General features: G+C 44.3%; 1 protein-coding gene across 11 annotated transcripts in view; it reads right to left on the bottom strand.

The window, feature by feature from the left end:
• The window catches only part of RNF212B (ring finger protein 212B), a 416,496-nt gene that overhangs the window by 98,751 nt on the left and 295,434 nt on the right, over nucleotides 1–22,311 (bottom strand). The window lies entirely within an intron of this gene.

The following is a 22,311-nucleotide window of genomic DNA, read 5'->3' as shown; positions in this document are numbered from 1 at the left end:
GGGACAATGGCAAGTCATCCGGAATCGGAGGATACCTGAATTTCTTGGAGGTTAGTTTGCTGGCCGGTGCGGCCGACAGTACAATCTAAAGCTGCGGCATTAATTTCTGGCGGCCGCCGGAGCCTCCCGTCGCCATCCTGATTACTATTGGGGCTCCTACACCTAGTGACAGGGGCCCAGGGTTTGCCCCTTCACACCCCCGCAGTCCCTGCACCATTTTACAAATTGCGGGCTAGTACGTGACCAGAAGCCGCGGGCTAAATTTTTGGAGGCCGCTGAAACCGAAGTCTCCCACCGCCATGCTGCTGATTACTGGGGCTCCTACACCTAGCGACAGGGGCCCAGGAAGTACCCCAACCTAGCAGTCCCTGCAACGTTTTCCATATTGCGGCCTGGTCCCCGACCTGAAGCCGCGGCCTAAATTTAAGGAGAGTGCAGGAACTGAGTTTCTTGCCGCCACCCTGCTGCTTATTGGGGCTCCTACACCTAGCGACAGTAGCCCAGAGATTGCTCCCATACATTTAAGCAGTCACTGCAGTATTTTTGAAATTGCAGCCTAGTCCGCGCCCAGAAGCCGCGGCCTAAATATAAAGAAGTTGTCAGTATAGGTGTCTCCCACTGCCGGCCAACTACTACTAATTGGGACATATATCTCTACATTTGCGGCTGTCACTAGAAAATATAATTGCTTGTGCTGCTCCATGGACTTTATGGAACTTTTGTTCACTCTGCTTACTGCTCTTCCACTAATGTGACTTCCCGGCCACTAACCCCTTTCATTGGGGAGTGCATTTGTGTGAGCTGCAAGATGGGATGATATCCCTATGAGCTAGACACCACCCAGGGAACAAGCAATACTGATTATACTTGGAATGTAAATCTACTTCTTAGCGCTCATGCGGACAAGAATGTTATGACCAGAAGCCACAAGAGGGTCTCCATAAATGTACCGAACACATCTAGCCAAACGATTCCTGAGATCTTTTGCTCCCAGAAGGATTCGGGCAATATGCCGAATCCAGGATCACCCATCTGCTCCTCTGACTCAGCAACCAAAGACTCTGCTCCTAAGAGCCCTTCTGCCTCATATACAGAGGACCCCAATCCTGACCTATTTCCAGAATTAAATCCTTGGTCAGAGAGGAATTACAACAAGCGGTGGCTGAATTTACCAAACAGTTTCAGGATATGGCACAGCGAGTGTCTGATGTAGAGGATAAAGCGGATGAGCTGGTAGATGCTGTAACAGAAGACCGCCAACGGCTTGATGACCAAGATTCTCAAATACATCAGCTGGAACTCAAACTAGAAGACCTTTAAAATAGGTCCAGGCAAGCCAACTTGAGTATCAGGGGTCTCCCTGAAAATTTTACAGCTTTACACGAAACGGCTCTCTCTGTTCAAAGCTCTCCTGCCACAAGCTGATACATAGACTTTCTGCATCGATAGAATTCATTGTGCCCTTGCTAAGCCTAGGAAACCAAATCTCCAACGGGATGTGGTGCTAAAGCTTCATTACCCTGTCCCTTAGGCCAGAGATATGATTCTGTCCGCTGCTAGACGACTATCTGCTCTCCCGGGTTTGGATCCTACTGTGCGCATATATGCTGACCTAGCTCCGACCACTCTGGATAAGAGGCGTGAATTCCAGCCCCTCACGCTGGCACTCCAAAAAGGCCAGATTAAATATAGATGGGGATTCCCCTTCTCCCTGGCGTTCCAGATTAATTTGAAGGATTTCCTGATAAAAACGTATGCTGAAGCCGAGGCCGTTATACGAGCTGAGGGGATCCCTCCAGTGGATGAGGGCCGGTCGTCACCACTTCCTCAGCGTCCGATCAGAACATGGAATCGGAAGGGTCCACCAGAGGACAAAACCACTGCAAATCGGCGACCACGCTAAGACCCTGGCTGTCCTGTAGTCGTCTACGTTTTTCAGGATGACTAAGTATTGCTTGAAATGTCATATACTCTAAGTTTGTTGACTTCCTGTTTTATATTATATTGGACTTCTGATGTAATATATTGTTATTTCATGAGTATGACCCTCCTTACTTCAGGTAATTGCAATATGGTCTAATTCATATTGTACCCTTTACTCAGGGATTTTTGAGAAGATAAGAATGTTTTCATTAATGCTCAGATATTTGCTTTTTATGCTTGATAGGTAATGTATATAACCCAAGTATTTCAACTTTATTTTTTTTACACATGGTTTGCTTCCTGGAGTGGATCCAATGCTACTCCACCTGATTTTGTAAACCTTTGAGGTCAAACCGACTTTCTTGGTTGCAAAGTCTAACGTTATGCTACTATGCATGATACCTTGTTCTTTTCTCCATTTTGATTCTGTTGTACTAATGTAGTTAAGGGGAATGTGTAGCTAGAAATTATTTTTTTTTTTTCTTCCAGTTAAACAATTTGTATTTGAGTGATGACATATTGTTTTAATTTTTTAACATTTTTTCACAAGTCAGGAAATATTATACATTAGATTCTAATTTATAACATTTCCATGTGCTGGGCACTAGAGGGAACAGTTCCCAAAATTGCAGCATGGTCAATGTGGTAAAGCAACCTCATTGATTTATGCTGCAAATTTGGGGTGGACACACTCTCCTCTAGTGTCCTCACACAATACCCCCTCCCTTCTTCTGGCTAGTGCCAGGAGAAGGAAGCGTTTGAATCTTCAAACCTCCTACACTGTGTGCCGCCATTTTCTGAGCAACTGCACAGTGTAGGAGGATTAGATACAGGGCTCAGCAGACAGTATCACACGAACATAATACACACATCACATACATGAACATAAATTACCTGCCGCCACCGCCTCCGCTGGTATACGCTCCTATTCCTTGTGCCTGAACATTTGGCCGGAAGCCGTCATCTTACTGTCCGGCAGCGGCTTCCGGTCCACATGAAAATGGCGCCGGATTTCGCTCTGCGAACGAGCTTCGTTTTGGTCTGTGTGGGAGCGGTTCCCACAGACGGCTAACGCTTCTGAGAATGGAACGGCTCCCGTTCGCATTCTCTATGAGGTTGTATGTGCCGTATTCCATCTCTGTATGTGTCATTAATCGACACATACAGAAATGAAAAAAAAGGCAGCCCCCATAGAAAAGTAAAAGTCAGAAAACATAAAAAAGTAAAACATGAAAACACAATTTAATAAAATTTTTGAAAATATTACATTAAAAGCAATATGATAAAAAATAAATAAATTCATGACACCTTCCCTTTAAGCACTCATATTGTTTTGTTCACACTTTGTGGTTTTAGTGGTGTCCTTTGTGCGAAAGTCATGTTACTGCTTACCTCTCGAGGCACTCATGTGTAGGGTCATAATTCACAATGTCAGGGGAATCAATTCACCCACTAAAAGATGTAAGGCATTTCTTAACTATGAATCCCATAAATCAGATATCCTATGCCTCCAAGAGACGCATTTCACCTCTAAGTCGCACCCCAAGTATTTTAATTCCAGATACCAAAGGGTTGATCACTCTGCATACCAATCCAAGTGTAGGGGTGTATCTATTTTATTTAGGAACTCGTTCCCCATAAATATTACAAATTCAGTTATAGATCCTCAAGGTCGATTCATTATATTGCTGGGCACAATTCATGGGGTAACCGTATGTGTAGTTCATTCCTATGCTCCTAATGATTCTCCTATCCCATTTTTCCTCTCCATATGCGAACAACTCCTGTTATTAGACTACGCTAAACTCATCTGGTGTGGTGACTTTCATTTCATGTTAACGCCTTCTTTTGATTCCACATTAGTGGCAGCGGACAATCGCACACGTCCTCAAACACAGTCAATACATTATATTTTCAACAAGCTTACGTTGGGATATACCTGCAGGAAACATAATTCTATGGTTCGGGGATATACATATTACTCACCTTTTCACAGACATCATTATAGACTAGCTTTGATACTTACAAATGCTATTTCTACATGGGACATGCTATATTCGAGACATATACTTTGTGTTTGGTCGGACCACGACATGGTATTAACAGTTTCTGATGATACTAATAAGTCACCTCCGTAGACTACCTGGCGTTTAAATTAATCGCTTCTCACTAGACCGGAAATAGTCACTACTATTACTAATTCCCTTGAGTATTATTTCCATGATAATTCCACTTGGGACGTCTCATCCGACATTGTTTGGTTAGGTCACAAACCTGTCGTTCAGGGTTCGTTTATTTCTTTGGCTTCTAGATTGAAAAGAGATCGTACCAAGGCACAAAAAGATCTAGATTATAAATTGGCGAAACTGGACATTGCATATTCTAGGAACCCTTCCCGAAATTTGTATAAAGCACTGAATGACACCAAAAGCGTTGGACTCGGTACTAACACACACACACACACACACACACACACACACACACACACACACACACACGGCTGAAAAAGCCTTATCATGGACACAAGCCACGTATTATAAATTGGCCAACAAACCTGACAAAATGCTTGCTCGACGATTGCGGGAAAAAACTAACTATTAATCATATTCACTCCCTACAAATTAGGCCAGGGATCAATACCTCCAACGCGGAGCAGATCTATGATAAAATTATGGCATTTTACGCCAATCTATACTCCTCCCCTGATGCTGTACCAGAATCGGCATACGTGTCGTTTTTTAGTGAGTTACGACTCCCTAGTATAACTGTTTTAGATATAGAGAAGGACTGCGGATATCACGGAGGACGAGTTATCAGATGCTATCAAATATCTTAAATTGGGGAAAGCTCCGGGACCAGATGGCTTTTCAGCTAAATACTATAAGAAATTTGCCCCACAACTGCTACCCCATCTACTGCCATTTATTAATACCATGATGTCTGGTAAATGCCCGGTCCAAGAATTTCTCTCGGCACAGATTACAACAATCCCAAAGCCTCATAAAGACCCTACTAATCCAGCTAATTATCGTACCATTTCCCTGCTCAATTCAGACTTTAAACTTTTTACTTCTATTTTAGCATCCCGACTAAATAAATTGCTCCCTTGTTTGGTGGATAGGGATCAGGTTGGTTTTATACCAGGCAGAGGATAATGTTCGGAAAATCCTGAATGTGGTCCACTATGCGAGAACCACTACTCCCATTATAGCGCTCGCCCTTGACATAGAGAAGGCATTTGATAGTCTATCTTGGCCTTATCTCCTAAACACTTTAAATGCCATGGGAATCAGGGGTTCCTTATTTCCGTGGTCACTGCCCTCTATTCTTGCCCTACCGCTACTTTAAAGATTCCTCCTCGCCATCCTAGACCTGTTAAAATATTTAGGGGAACACAGCAGGGGTGTCCCCTCTTTCCCGCCTTGTTTGGATTATCAGTGGAGCCTTTAGCTATAGCGATAAAGGAACAATGTTAATATTTTGGGCCTTTAAATCGGCTTGAAACAATATAAGTTAAATCTTTTTGCTGACGACTTATTGCTGACTCTTACTAAACCCTTACTCTCATTACCTAATCAAACTAGCCTTTTAGGTCAGTTTGGTCGCATATCAGGTCTGAAAATAAATCGCACTAAGTCGGAAATAATATTTAGCAATATCTCTGCTGTGACCCAAAAATTGGTGAATCTGAACTTTGGATTTAAGCCCTAGGTAAGTAATGTAATGTAACAATGTCCTTACAATCTCTATATAAGGTCAACTACCCGCCAATGTTGTCTTGCCTTGAGAGACTTAGAAAAATGGGATTCGCCGTTTCTGTCATGGATTGGCCGCATACATTGCATCTAAATGGTCACTTAACCAAGATTGTTATATCTATTTAGAACTCTACCTATCACAGTCCCTAAACAGGATATTGACTCTCTTCAAAAATAATTTTTTAGGTTTATTTGGCATTATAAACATCCACGTATCTCAGTCAGTCATGTATCTACACAAAACGAATGGTGGATTCTCTATACCTCAATTATTTAAATATTATCCGGCTGCTAGACTCTGTCAATTAGCTAGTGTCATGTCGGGTGCTCTAGCACCTCTCTGGACTAATCTTGAAGCTCATTTAGTATCCCCTTGACGTGGCCCACGTTAATTTGGACCTCTGCTCTATATCCTGACAATTTCATATATGTATCTCCATTTTCCTACTTTGACCCGGTGTTATGGAGGATCGTTAGATTTAAAGAGGCTCTGTCACCACATTATAAGTGGCCTATCCCCTACATAAGGAGATCGGAGCTATAATGTAGGTGACAGCAGTGCTTTTTATTTAGAAAAACAATCTATTTTTACAACGATAGGAGCGATTTTAGCTTTATGCTAATTAGTTTCTTAATGCCCAAGTGGGCGTGTTTTACTTTAGACCAAGTGGGCGTTGTACAGAGGAGTGTATGACGCTGACCAATCAGCGTCATGCACTTCTCTTCATTCATTTAGACAGCGCATAGTGACACTGCGTTATTCACTATGTGCTGTTTTATACTGACATATTAACGTTACAGAAGTGTTTAGACCGTGACTAGACATTCCTTCCAGCCAGGACGGGATGTCTATTCACAATCCCTGCACTACGTTAACGTTTGTTTGGTACTTACAGCAGAGCAAGCGTAATCTCGCGAGATCACGCTGTAAATGACAGGTTACAGCGAGATTACGCTTTACTCTGCTGTAAGCACCAAACAAACGTTAACGAAGTGCAGGGATTGTGAATAGACATCCCGTCCTGGCTGGAAGGAATGTCTAGTCACGATCTAAACACTTTTGTAACGTTAATATGTCAGTATAAGACAGCACATAGTGAATAACGCAGTGTCACTATGCGCTGTCTAAATGAATGGAGAGAAGTGCATGACGCTGATTGGTCAGCGTCATACACTCCTCTGTACAATGCCCACTTGGTCTAAAGTAAAACACGCACACTTGGGCATTAAGAAACGAATTAGCATAAAGCTAAAATCGCTCTTAACGTTGTAAAAATAGATCGTTTTTCTAAATAAAAAGCACTGCTGTCACCTACATTATAGCGCCGATCTCCTTATGTGAGAGACTTTATCCTTAATGGCAAATTGATGACTTCTAATTATTTCAATGTTACGTTTCACCAGTCATCTACTGAATTTCCGTGCTCAACAGATTCTGCATTTTTTGAGAAAAATCACCTCCGCCTCACCTAAGTTAGACTTATCACCTATGGAATCCCTATGTCTTTTTAGAGCTAACTTATCAGGATCATTGTCTTTTCTTTATTCTACTTTAAACTGTCCACCTACTGGAGGCAAATTGCCATACTTGATTTAAATAAAGGTATTTTTTACAATTTAACTATTTTACTAGGTAGCGCGCACCCTAGTGGTCACTGCAGGCCATGACGGCCGCATGTGCTGGCATCTCCGTGAAGGAAGGCATCAGCAGGATGAGAGGTGTCTGCGGTCTCGGACGTTACAATATCATAGATATAACAGTATATTCTTGTCTACAATTCTTCTAAAGATGCTTAAAATTGTATGATAGGCAAAATGTATGTAATGCCACATTTCTGACCATGTTTTTCTTTACTTGTGTCCTCTGTACCTATGTGACACTTGTACATATCTCAAATTTATACTAGTTCTTTGTATGGACGTTTGATTTTTCAATAAAAATATATAAATTGGTCACTCTGAATGCCCCCCTCTTCCTCGAAGTCAGTGGGAAGATTGTATGTGACCTTGTGCATCCACTGCTTGACAAAGGATATCATTTATACATAGACAATTTTTATAATAGTGTCCCTTTGCTCAAAGTGGGACAGTCGTTAAGCAGAGGCGTAGCTAGGTTCTCCTGCACCCGGGGCAAATACTCAGATTGCCCCCCAACTTCTTTCCTGACATCTCCTCCCCCCTCGCCATGTTTGCTTTCTCTACCGATCAATGAGATGTAATTTTTTTTTCACTTTTTTTTTTAATGTAACTGGGTTACTATAACAATAAATTTAAAAGAAAATAAATTAAGGAGGTCACACACAGTCCCCTTGTAGATAGCTCCACACACAGCTCCCCTGTAGCTAGCGCCACATACACAGTCCCCCTGTAGATAGCGCCACACACAGCCCTTCCTTTTAGATGGTGCCACACAGCCCACCCTGTAGATAGTGCCACACACAGCCCCTGCTTGTAGATGGTGCCACACTGACCCCCCTTGCAAATGGTGCCACACAGCCCCCCTTGTAGCTGGGGCCACCAGCCCCCTTTGTAGTTAGTGCCACACATCCCCCCCCCTTGTAGATGGTGCCACAGCCCTCCCTTGTAGATGGTGCCACACAGCCCCCTCCTTGTAGATGGTGCCACACAGCCCCCTCCTTGTAGATGGTGCCACACAGCCCCCCTTGTAGATGTTGCCACACAGTCCCCCCTTGTAGATGATGCCACGCAGCCCCCCTTGTAGATGGTGCCACGGAGTGCCCCCCTTCCAGAAAGAAATAAAGGGCACTTAGCAGCGATCAGCTGTTTTGATACGGCTGCTCTGCGCCGCCCCCCTTCCCTAGACTGTGTTTGCGCCCGGGGCACATGGTCTGACTGGCCCCTGCCTAGCTACGCGCCTGCGTTAATGGTGGGAGAGAGCAGGGCTGTCTGCAGCGAAGATCTGCTGCTCCTCAGATACAGAGACAAAATAGACATCCTGATCCTGACCCCATGCCTAATGGCAGCAGCAGCCTTGTCCCTGTACGCGGATCCAGCACCCAAGCCCTCAAGCCCCTGTGCGTACTGGAGTACAATAAATTTATGGGTTGTGTTGATCTTTCGGATCAGGTCATCAAGCCATACAGTGCTATGCACAAAACAAAGGAATGGTATAAGAAGCCGTCTGTCCACCTCACCTCACACACATAGCACTATACAACACCTTTGTCTTGTACAGATATGTTGGCAGTAGGGATACGTTCCTACAATTTCAGGAAAGAGTAATCAAATCCCTGTTATTTGCTGACCAGGTAGCGGAGGGCAGTACATCTAGCAGCAATGTCAGCAGGATTGTTCCTGGCCAACATTTCATCAGAGAAGTCCCCCCCCCCCCACTGAAAAAAACAGAGGTCTCAAAAAAGATGCAGCATTTGTTAAAAACATGGAATCAGGAAGGATACAAGATATACAGTATGTGCGAAACTTGCCCCACGAACCCCGGATTGTGTCTTCAGTGTTTTAAAATTTACCACAATTCTTTCGATTTTTAATTATTATTTTTTTTAAATTCTTCATCCACCCTTCTGTCTTCCATATTGGCCATAACATATATTTTTTTCCACTGACAAGCACCTTTGCTCATTGTAATATTAGTAAAACCCCCAAAATAAACAAAACATTTTCACTATACCCAGTACACAATACCCTGTTGGCAGCTGGAATAGTAATGGAGGGAGTGTCCCTCTCACCCTGGTTGCAAAGCTGGTTAAGAGGATAAAATGCAGAATAGATGTGTTACCTCAGCAAAAAAAATGTTGCTGAGGTTTTTAATAATTTTTGTCCTGGGCTGCATTTTATGGAATGGTGGGTAGTTTGGCAGTGGTATCTGCCATTCCACCTCGCTCCAGTGAGAGATTTCCAGGCTGCCCACTTCACAACTAATAATTCTCACTATACCCCTAGATGAATACCATGAGAGGTGTCTGTCACATACTGACAATTCTCATTATACCACTAGATGAGTTCCCTGAGGGGTGTAGTTTCCAAAATTGGGTAACTTCTGTGGGGTTTATAATATTTTGAGACCTCAAATCCTCTGCAATCATGGCACAATGTGATAAATACCACCATAGCAGGCCTCAAATATTGCATAGTACTCTTTCTCTCCTGAGCCCTACTATGTGCCATACTCGGTAGAAGTTGTGTACATACTTTTGGCTTGCTATATCTCCTATTAAGCCTTGGGGGGGGGGGGGGAAATGGGACTAAAACCCCATATTATTGGAGAAAATTTGATTTGTGATTTTTCATGGACCATTTCTAACAAACGCCTGTGGGGACAAGTTTACTAGACCACTAGATTAATTCCTTTATGGGTGTAGATTCCAAAATGGCATCATTTTTGGGGGTTACCACTTTATTGATACCTCAGGGACTCTGCAAATGCAACATGGCGGCCTAAAACCATTTCTGCAAAATCTGTGCTCCAAAAGCCAAAGAGCCTCACAGTGTGCCAATCCATCAGTTTACGACCACATATGGGGTATTTCCCTGTTCAGGAGAAATTGCGTAACAAATTTTTGCTTTTTCTCCTATTACCCCTCGTGAAAATTTAACATTTGGGGCAAAAGTGATGTTTTAGTGGAAAAATAGCCATTTCTAATTGTCACGGCCCAGTGTTAACTTTTAGGTAACACCTGTGGGGTGTTAAACGATCACTATACCCTTAAATTCCTTGAAGGGTTTAGTTTCCAAAATGGGGTCACTTTTTGTACTGGTACTTAGGGGCACAATGAATGCGACATGGTGCCTGAAAACTAGTCTAGCAAAATCTTGCCACTATGCGCCGACACACCAGTTTACAACCACATATGTGGTATTTCCGAGTTCTGGAGAAATTGTGTAACAAATTTTAGCATGCTCTTTCTCCTATTACCCTTTGTGAAAATGAAAAATTTGGGACAAAAGCGTTTTAGTGGAAAAAATGCAATTTCTCACTTGTACGGTAACTTCTATGTAACACATGTGGGGTCAAAACGATCACTATACCCCTAGATAAATTCCTTGAAGGGTGTCGTTTCAAAAATAGGGTCACTTTTTGGGAGTTTCCTTTGTACTGGTACTTTAGGGGCTCAACGAATGTGACATGGTGCCTAAAAACATCCTAATAAAATCAGGGCCCTAAAATACATAAGGTGCTCCTTCATTTCTGAGGGCTGTGTTTGAGTCAACTGGCGCACTAGGGCCAAATATGGGATATTTATACAAACTGCAGAATCAGGGTAATAAATATTGAGGTTTGCTTTGTTGTTAACCCTTACTTTGTTACAAAAAAACATGGATACAAATTTAAAATCTGCAAAAAATATTTAACATTTTAGAAATGTCTCCTCCATGTTGCTTTAATTCCTGTGGAACACCTAAAGGGTTATCAAAGTTTCTAAATTTAATTTTAAATAATTTGAAGGGTGCAGTTTCTAAAATGGGGTAATTTATGGGTTTTTTCTATTATATAGGCCTTCACAGCCAGTTAAGGTCTTAACTGGTCCCTAAAAAATAATTTTCTTGAAAATGTGAGAATCTGCTGCTAAAGTTATAAGCCTTGTAATGTCCTAGAAAAATAAATGGGAATTCCTTAGGAGATGGAAGGAGTTATTAAAAGAGAGATGTTCTCCATCGAAGAAATCAATACTATTTTCAAGTCTCGGTATTAAAAGAACAGTAAGGCCCCATGCACACAACCGTAAAAATTCTCCGTAATTGCAGACCGTAATACAGTCCGTAATTATGGACCCATTCGCTTCTATTGGCCGCGGACACCTTTCCGTATCGGTACGGATAGGTGTCTGTGCCGTAGATGTGTACTGCATACTTTGTATGGGAGAACGGGCCTAAAATGCAGGCTGTGGCCCGCGCCCGCAATCGCAGGCCATGATTATGGGCACGGCCGTGTGCATGAGGCCTGGGGTCCCATGCACACGGCTGTGGCCGCAAATACTGACCGTAAATACGGTTCCGTAGTGCTTTATAGTAATCAGCAAATCATCAGCAATGTACCCTCATTTGCTGAATGATATCCGCAAATATGGTCCGTAGTGCATCCGCAAAAAAGGAGGGAGGGTGCAAATTATGTCGGAAACATGTTCCAACCCCTTAAAATGGTCACATGATCACTCTGGCGCCATTTTCTCTGGCATTTGTGCTTTGAGAGTACTGTGTAGGATTTCTCGGCTGCTATAGCTTTGATTTCCGGCGTTTTATTTTGTTGCAAGGATGCCCTACACACGTGCGGATAATTCTCTTCTGGACTGGCTCGTCTATCGACTATTCGGACAGCAAGCTATGCTAGATGAAGAACTGTTGAGGAAGAGGAGGAGGTACTGGGTTCACCCCATTGTCTCCCAGAGGCCCAGGAAGGGGCATTTCCACACCCTGTACCATCAACTGCGGCAGCAGACGGAGAAGTTTCACAACTTCTGCCGTATGTCGATCTCCAGCTTTGACCTTCTCCTGTCGGACCTCCGTCTTGGTATCATCTTATAGGACACCAACATGCGACGATGCAGCTCTCCAGAGGAACGGCTCATCGACACCTTTAGGTAAGAACACAATGTCCCCTGTGCCCATTCCTGCCATGCCCTGCTACAGTTAGCATAACCATACTTGTCCCCTGTGCCTATTCCCGCCATGTCCTGCATAACCATAGTTGTCCCCTGTGTGTACTGATATCCTGTCACCCTACCCTGTACCAGCAGTACTATTATTTTTTGTTTTCTTCACAGATTCATGGCAACCGGCAACTCATTTGCATCACTGCATTTTGAGTTTTTGCTGGGTTGCTCCACCATTTTGCAGATCATCCGTCTGACCTGGGAAGTCATCTGGCAGCGTCTGAGAGTGGCGGTGATGCCACAGCCCATGGCAGAAGATTGGCTACGGATTGCTGAGGGCTTCTACCAATCTGCACAGTTTCCCAACTGGAAAAGCACTGGCTGGGAAACACATTAGTGTGAAGAAGCCGCCTCACTCAGGGTGCCTATATTTTAATTACAAACCGTATTTCTCGGTGGTGCTGTTGGCCTTGGCTGACAGCGACTACCGATTTGTAATTGCAGATACAGGGGCCTATGGGAGCTCTTCGAATGCTGGCATCTTCAGGGCTTCCAGAATGGGTGAACGGCTTCAGTCCAACCAGCTCACCCTTCCAGAACCAACACAACTGCCTGGATCGAATGGACCTCCTGCGCCATTCGACACAGTGGCAGATGAAGGATTTGGACTTGTTTTAGTGGAAAAATAGCAATTTCTAATTTTCACGGCCCGGTGTTAACTTTTATGTAACACCTGGGGGTGTTAAACGGTCACTATACCCCTAAATTCCTTGAAGGGTGTAGTTTCCAAAATGGGGTCACTTTTTGGGGATTTCCATTGTACTGGTACTTAGGGGCACAATGAATTTTGACAAAAAACTAGTCTAGCAAAATCTTGCCACCATGTGCCCATACAGCAGTTTACAACCACATATGTGGTATTTCCAAGTTCTGGAGAAATTGCGTAACAAATTTTAACGTGCTCTTTCTCCTATTACCCTTTGTGAAAATGGCCAGCCTGTGGGTCTGGATGGAGTCTGGCCGTTTTGCTGTTCCTCTTCCGCTTGCTGTGGCTGCTGTTGTTCACCAGGCTGGGAGGGACCGGGCACTGGAGACTCTACAATCTGGGTCTCATCAGAGTCCTCCAAATCATGAAGACTATCTCTTGTACTATGATTGAATACGGAGATAATATATTAGCACTCTGTTCTACAAGCGGCAAAAAAAAAAAAAAGGTAGCCATAGTGACACACCTAGATACGTATATATGACAGATGGGAGTCTGCTATGTCGCACAATTATTAAAAATAAAAAATGTTAAACTTCTGGCCCAATATGCATTACATCTTTTAAGAAGCGCAGTTGTTCTGTATAGAGATATGGCTTCTTATTTTAACGACCATCCCCACTGCCACCCTTTGACATTAGCTCTCTTCCGAACTGGTCTCTGCATGTATTCCACCTAATCTTTGCATCTTTGCCTATGGGGAAATTAAAAATTAATTAGGGGAGGCTGAGAGGGTTGTTAAAGGTAATAAAGTTTTGGTGGGGTGGATACTTACAGAACTTGCTTCGCTGATTTTTGGATGCTGTATCCCATTCCTCGGGATGAAGGTCCTTTACAACTTCTAACCAGGCCTTCTCCTTCTGAATTGATTCTTTATACTCTTCTAGACGCTTGTCCCAAATGACAGGGAGATCGTGGATGGCCAAAATTAGCTGCTCCACTTGGGATTTAGTCATAGACATGTTGCCTGAAGTGATGTTGTTTATGGCACGTGGCCTGCACTTTGGGAAATTCCCTTGTGTCGCATAGGAATCAATCCACAAATACGGACGGAATACAGATGCACCTCCATAGCCATCCGCAATTTTGACTCCCCCATACACTTCTATGGGGTAGTCCGTGCCACAATTGCGGACAAAAATAGGAAATGCTCCATAATTCCGTTATTCCATAAAACGGGCAGCGACGACAAGGGGTTAAAGGGTTATTCCCATGTTAGAAATTGATGACAAATCCATAGGACATGCCATCACTTTAGGATCGATGGGGATCAAAACTTTGGGACCCCCATGATCCTGAGAATGAAGGGGCTGCAGCGCTGATTTAGTGTTGTGTCCCCTTCTAAGTTTTCCCTGCACAACGTTGCTCCCGGCCACCCGGCTATGCAGGGGACTGCAGGCCCTTTCACTTGAATAGGGCCGTGCTGCAGTTCCCCACACAACAAAAGGCTAGGATGCTGCAGTGCAGAAAATAAAATGGAGGTGATGCAGGGTTTAACCCTTTCAGGACCAAGGGTCATCGATGCCTCAATGACCAGGCCTAAATGTAAAATTTTGGCATACATTCTTTCATACAGTAATAACTTTTGAACTATTTTGGGTAACTTAACCATTTTTATTTTTTTTAGCTAACTAAGGCTATATTTACATCTGCGTTGGAGGCTCAGTTCGAGTCCTCCGTTGCAGACTCGGCAGGGTTTACGAGAGAAAATAGTGCAGCATGCTGCGCTATTGTGTCCGATAAAATCACGGACACCCAGACGGAAAGCCGACTAAACATATTAAAGTCAATGGGTTCCGTCGGCAACTGGTTCCGTTATTCCCTCGTTCTGCACCTCTGACGAAGCAGAACAATGCCACAACATCTTCCTCTTGACAATACCCCATAGATTCTCTATGGGGTTTAGGTCAGGAGAGTTTGCTGGCCAATCAAGCAAAGTGATACTGTGGTTATTAACCCCTTCCCGCTTTGGCAACTTTTGACATTCCTGACAGAGCCTCATTTTTCAAATCTGACATGTTTCACTTTATGTGGTAATAACTTCGGAATGCTTTTACCTATCCAAGCGATTATGAGACTGTTTTCTCGTGACACATTGGACTTTATGATACTGTTAAAATTTGCTCGGTACGTTTAGTATTTAATTGTAAAAAACACCAACATTTTGTGAAAAATTGCAAAAATTAGCACTTTTCTAAATTTAAATGTATCTGCTTGTAAGTTAGGCTGTTATACCACACAAAATTGTTGCAAATTAACATCCCCCATATGTCTACTTTAGATTGGCATTGTTTTTTGAACATCCTTTTATTTTTCCAGGACGTTACAAGGCTTAGAACTTTAGTAGCAATTTCTCATATTTTTATGCAGGTCAGTTGTGAAGTGGGTTTTAGGGCCTTATATATTAGAAACCCGCAAAAAGTCACCCGATTTTAAAAACTTCACCCCTCAAAGTATTCAAAACAGCATTTAGAAAGTTTCTTAACCCATTAGACGTTTCACAGGAATTAAAGCAAAGTAGTGGTGAGATTTATAAATGTAATTTTTTTTTTTTTGCAGAAATTCACTATTAATCCATTTTTTTTTGTAACACAAAGTTTTACCAGAGAAATGCAACTCAAAATGTACTGCCCAGGTTCCGCAGTTTTAGGAAATATCCCACATGTGGCCCTAGTGTGCTTATGGACTGAAGCACTGGCCTCAGAAGCAAAGGAGCTGTCACCTTGGCTATGTGGACCCACTGGGTCGTACCGCCTTGACAGTATGGCAGCTGGCCAACAGGACACAGGTCACAGGCTATAGTTAATATAGTGTACCTGTGGTAGCTCAGACAGTAGCAAGACAGGCTCGGCTGGGACTAGGCAGCAGGCAGGCACCAGGCGTGGAACACAGTAGAGCACGACTTCAGCTCAGCACGGCACTTGACCAGGATAGGTTACAGATTGTATACAGGTTACAGGTAGCAGGAACGGGAAATACTGGCAACTGGACAACACTTAGGAGACCATTTGCATAGACATACTAGGATAACGACAACAAGACTCAGGCAAGATAGGAAGGGGCAGAGCCCTTCTTATAGTCCTGGGTGCTCTGGAAGCAATCTGCTCAATCTCACACCAGTGTGCGCTCCAAGGCCAACTGAGCTCGCGAGCGCACCCTTGTGGTCACTGTGGAACAGGATAGCCGCATGTGCAGACATCTCTGGAGAGAAGGGCGTCGACTGGATGGAAGGAGTTCGTGGTCAGCGTCCACAGACGTTACAGTATCCCCCCTCTTACGCCCCCTCCTCTTGGGACCAGAACGAGAGAGAAACTTCTTTTTTTTTTTTTTTCATTATCAAGATTTTTATTTTTGCAGCAACAAAATTACAGCATATACACATTACACAGCTTTGGCAGAAAAATTTGTATCCAGTATAAAATACAGATTAGAACAGTTTAGAAACATTATGAAAATGCATGAACACAAATAGGCGGTAACCTCCCACCCATCTAAAGAGCATATGAATTAAAGTACAGTAGAACTAACTGTACCCCATGTACATTAATATAATACCATAGACATGAGGACCAGGCCTCAATAAAGTAAAAATTGGTACATATAAGTGCCACAAAGAAATTATAACACCAACACAAGACACCAGACAACAAAGGGAAACACAAACACACATAGCGCATGGAGAAAAGATCACATAATTTGCTCAGAACCTACCATCAAGCCATAGAGGTAGATCAGTACCACCCCGGAATCCAGACCATACTGCCCAAGTTTGGCAAAGAGCACAGACTTGCCCCTGTCCGCTGACACCAATTCCTCCATTCTCATTATCCCGTTCACCTCTGTTACCCATTCCATCAAAGAGGGAACCGTATGAGATTTCCAGTGCCTAGGTATCACCGTTCTCGCCGCAGTCAGAAAATGTCGAAAGATACCCCTTTTGAGGTGTGTGAGTGATCCAGGAACCATGGAGAGTAACCCAATAGAGGCCGAGGTCGGAACTTCAATGTGCAAGAGCTTCTTGCCCAAGTCAAAAATCTTCCCCCAAAAGGTACGTATCCTGGGACAGTCCCACCAAATATGCAACATGGTTCCAGGAGCTTCCCCACACCTCCAACAATCCGCAGACACATCAGGAAATATCTTATGCAACAAAGCAGGGCAACGATACCACCTAGTGAGTATTTTGTAGTTTTTTTCCTGAGCAAAACAAGACATTGGCAGTTTATGAGCTAACAAGAAGGCAGTACCCCATTCCTCTTCAGTATGTTGAACCCCCAACTGTTCGTCCCATGCATTGGTGAAAGACAGTTGAGAAAAAGAACAGCTGGGCAGAAGAACCCCATGCAAATAGGACAATACATGTGAAGGGGCAGTTGGTAAAGATAAATACTTTTCCAAAGGAGTCTTATCCTGTAATAACACCAGACAGTCCCCCATAGAAGAGAGATAAGAACGCAACTGTAAGTATGACCACCAGGTTGATCTTCTCCCCGGGCAAGCCTCAGAGACTGCATTCATTGATAACATGGCACCTTCAGGAGCAAGGGTCTCAGACAAATATCCACCCTCTCTTCTCTCCCAGCAGAGGAATGTATCAACACCCACCGCCGGAGGGAACGAGGGGTTGTCGAAAAGAGGAGTCATAGGACCCGGCGGATTCACCAGGCACGCAGCACCCATGATCCGCTCCCAGACCACAAGAAACTGACGTGTGAGGAAAGGCAGAGATAGTCTATGGCGCTGTAGGACAGTCAACCACGGCAGAGAGGACAATGCAAGAGGAGACATATCTCTTTCGATACGCACCCATTGCTTACCTGTTTCCGTGCGGAACCAATCTACTACCCTCATAATCAGTGCGGCTTGATGGTATCTTTTAAAGTCTGGAAGACCCGCGCCCCCGTCTATTTTTGGGCGACTAAGGACAGCAAAACGAATGCGAGGCTTAGAGGATCCCCACACAAATTTGGTTATGGCCCTATGTAAGGTCTTGAAAAAACCCGCTGGTACTACAATAGGGACGGTCTGGAAAAGGTATAGGAATTTGGGCAAAATATCCATTTTGACCGCATTAATTCACCCAAACCAGGACATGCGGTTCCCTCCATATTCTGCAAATTCCTTCAAAGTACGTTGAAGAATAGGTGTGTAGTTCAACGCGAACAAATCTGTCTGTTGCGTGGGCACATGCACCCCCAAGTATTTTAAGGATGTAGATTGCCATTTGAATGGGAAAACCCGAGCGAGATGGGCAGCCAGAGAAGCATCCAGAGATATATTCAATGCCTCCGATTTGGAGTAATTAACTTTAAAATTGCTTAGATGACCGAAACGCTCAAATTCCTCAGTCAAAGATGGCAAAGAAATCATGGGAGTTGTTATAAATACCAGGAGATCGTCTGCATAAAGCGCTAATTTATGATGCTGTGATCCAACCCGTACACCATTAACATCAGGGTTGCTCCGCAGTGCCACTGCCAGGTGTTCCATAACCAGAACATACAATAGAGGCGATAGTGGGCACCCCTGTCTCGTGCCATTAGCAATAGACAAGGAATCAGATAGGAGTCCATTAACACGAACCCGAGCCGTAGGCCTATGGTATAATGACATTATCCTATCTACCATAGTAGTGCCAAGGCCCACCTGCGCTAGGACACCGCGGAGGAACACCCAATGCACTCTGTCAAAAGCCTTCTCGGCATCTACCGACAGCAAGCACATCGGTATCTTACGGGATTGGCAAAATGAAGTTAAAAGGAGAGTTTTGTTGGTGTTATCCCGTGCCTCCCGACCACATACAAACCCCACCTGATCATCCCGTATCAAGCCAGGTAACAACGGTGACAAGCGAGATGCAAGCAACTTTGCGAAAAATTTTACATCTACATTAATTAGTGAAATGGGTCTGAAGTTAGCGCAAGAGGTTGGGTCCTTGCCAGGCTTTGGTAACAGAGTAATGTGAGCCTCGAGGGACTGGGGCGCAAAGGGACACAAGGAAGACACGGAGTTAAAGACTTTCGTCAAAAAGGGAACCAGTTGAGCTTTAAATGTTTTATAAAATTTGTTGTTAAACCCATCAGGCCCTGGACTCTTGCCCAAGGGTGATTCCCTAATAACATGTTCCACTTCTGATTCCACAAAATCTTCCTCGAGTCCCGAAGCCTCCCCCTCCTCCAAAGACGGTAATGCCGTACTATTTACATAACGATCTATTTTGTCACGCAACGCCTCAGCCTGCATGTCGTGAAATTGACCCTTGATGTTATATAATGTCGAGTAATACTGTCTAAAGCACTCCGTAATACCCACCGGGTCATGAACTTCGCCCCCCGAAGAAGATAGTATTTTAGGGATGTAGGACGCTTGCGTTCGGGGATGTAACATCCGCGCTAAAGATCTACCGCACTTGTCCGCAAATTGATATGAGTGTTTTCTCATCCGATCTCTAAACCGGGCGTGGGATTGATCTATAAGAGATCGCAAGGACTCCCTTGCTGTGGTAAGATCCGCAAAAACCTGTGAAGATGGAATTCGTTTATGGCATGATTCCAACTCCCTAATCTGAGTCAGGAGACGTGCAATAGAAACCCCTTTCTCTCGCTTCAAACGTGCCCCGTGCTGTATTAGGACTCCTCTAATGACACATTTCAGCGCCTCCCACTGGAGTGGTAAGGAGGTAGGGTCATGTTCATGTACTGCAATAAACCCATTAAGAGCGTCCTTGAGAGCCGACACACATACTGTATCCTTCAATAGATTATCATTAAGTTTCCAAGACTGAAAATTCGGTACCGAGTCAGGAAACGTAAGGGTCAGGAACACTGGGGCATGATCTGACCAGATCATGGGGCCCACATTAGTAAGAGGATGCCAGGTAAGCAAATGGTGACTAATCAAAAAAGCGTCTATCCGACTGTACATGTTATGCAAAGGGGAAAAGTAAGTATACTCTCTTACCTGAGGGTGCAGAATCCTCCACACGTCAATCAATTGCATGGAATGCATCATAGCCTTTAGTGCCCCCAATTGTGATTTAGGAACAGCAGACCTGCCCGAGGAGGTATCAAGCCTAGGATCAAAGGTCAGATTAAGATCTCCACCCACAATTAAGACGCCCTGTGTAAACTCTTCCAATTTCTTCAAGAACACTCGCCCCACTCTAGCCTGATCCTGATTGGGAAGGTACAAGTTAGCCAGAGTAAAAATCTTATTGCGCATAGACAATTTTAGAAAGACATATCGACCTCCCGGGTCAACCAAAACATCAATGATTTTATGAGAGAGTGACTTGTGGATACCTATGCTAGCCCCTTTGGACTTGGATTCCGGGTTGGCACTGTGAAACCAAGACGGAAAGTATCTGTTTGTAAATTGTGGCATATGGCCCACCTGAAAGTGAGTCTCCTGTAGGAACAAGATGTGTACTCGTTCTTTATGCATGTTATATAAAATTTGTGAGCGTTTTTCCGGGACATTGAGCCCCCTAGCATTGAAGGTACAGACGTTCAATTGCGCCAGCAGAACCTTTACCCCGAGGAGCTCAACAAAAGAATGCGCTAATGCAGAGGTGAATAGGACAAGACAGACAAGGAGGGGATACACAATAACAAAGACAAACGAACGGGCGAACTAATCACCCACTCCTTGAGCTACTCAAGGAGAAACACTCTAACAGACACCGGAATCAACCAGTGAGTCCCTAAGAGGAGAAGTGTCAGGACACGGACTAGCCAGTGCCCCGCACCCCCCCCAACCCAGCAAATTATAATCAAGCAAATAATAATAGATTATTACAGTTAGGAAAACCAAGGCACTTTGCATAATACCCAATAGCAATGAGACAAAGGTATGCAGCATTAATATACACCTAGAAATACCTCAATGGAGCACATTCCTATATACATTCAATGTTATCAAAAGTGCATATACTTGTAAGTGGTACACGGAATTTTAGAGAACATTAAGCATTCACGTCTGTAGCGCAATGACATTAATCGAACCATACCAATTGACCCGCAGTGTCCAGCAAAAATCAGTTGCGACGAGCGGTAAGCACAGATGTGAGTGGCTACAAGAACACAGACTACAATTGCTTTAAATGAGGAACCCAAGAATTATTGTATTGAACTCTGATAACAGAACACAGAAAAGTCTAAAAAGGATATCAGATCGGCTCAGCTAGGCGACCCTCATGCCTACGACCAGGAGAAGCAGGAGACCGACCTCGCCTGCGCGACCATGGACGCGGCGGCGGGAAGGGAACATAAGGCCAATCAGGGATGGAGACTCGAGGTACACGGAGAGCAGCGCAGAAGTCCGGAACATCCCCTGGGTCCCGAACACTCAACAATGACCCATCTCTGCGGACCTGTAGCTGGAAGGGGTGTCCCCAAGAATAAGAGATCTCATGCTCCCTCAACACATCCAACAGAGGACGAAGCACTCTGCGCTTATCCAGAGTCATTTTGGACAAATCCGATAGCAGTTGAATCTTGACCCCTTGCAATAAAACCTCGCCTTTATCACGGGCCTTTCTCATTATCTGCTCCTTGAGAGAGAAAAAATGGACACGGCATAGCACATCTCTAGGCCTGTCTGGATCCGGGTTCCGAGGGCCCAGGGTCCTGTGGGCTCTATCCAACTCAATAGGATCAGCAGTAGGGCGCCCCAGTAAGGTATTAAATAGAGACTGTAAAGTAGGGATAAGTTGACCCGGAGAGATGTCCTCAGGAATGCCCCTCAGCCGAATGTTGTTGCGGCGGTTCCGATTCTCATGATCCTCAGCCAGATTAAATAACGCATGAATCTGATGAGAGTGCTGATCCAAACGGGCGTCCTGAGAAACTTGTTGCTGTGAAATAACTGAGACATCGCTCTCCATGCGCTGCACCTGATCGGACAACTGGGATAGGTTAGTGGTGAGAGATTGTATCTCAGACTTGTATGTCGTTTCCAGACGATTAACATAACGCTCCATGTCCTGCTTAGTGGGTAAAGCCGATAACTGACGTCTCAAGCCCTGTAAATCATCCCCAAGGGCAGATGAACCTCCCAGTGACGTTGAGGAGTGAAGAGCCATATCTATATGAGATGTGGAAGGCAGCAATGCAGGCCCCAGCACATGCGGGAGGGAAGATGGAGAGACTCGGCCGCCATGACAGGCACCACGTGACAAGCAATCCCGCGCAGGCAGCGCCATCACAGCCCCAGCAGAACTCGGTGTGACCCCATCTAGCCTGGAGGGAACCAGCCCTGATGCACCGGACAATGAAGGGAAGGTACCATCAGTACC

The sequence above is a fragment of the Rhinoderma darwinii genome, chromosome 1 (genome assembly GCF_050947455.1).
Source record: "Rhinoderma darwinii isolate aRhiDar2 chromosome 1, aRhiDar2.hap1, whole genome shotgun sequence".
Lineage (NCBI taxonomy): Eukaryota > Metazoa > Chordata > Amphibia > Anura > Rhinodermatidae > Rhinoderma > Rhinoderma darwinii.
The sequence above is the reverse complement of the archived record's forward strand: the minus strand, read 5'-3'. Positions and strand labels throughout refer to the sequence as shown.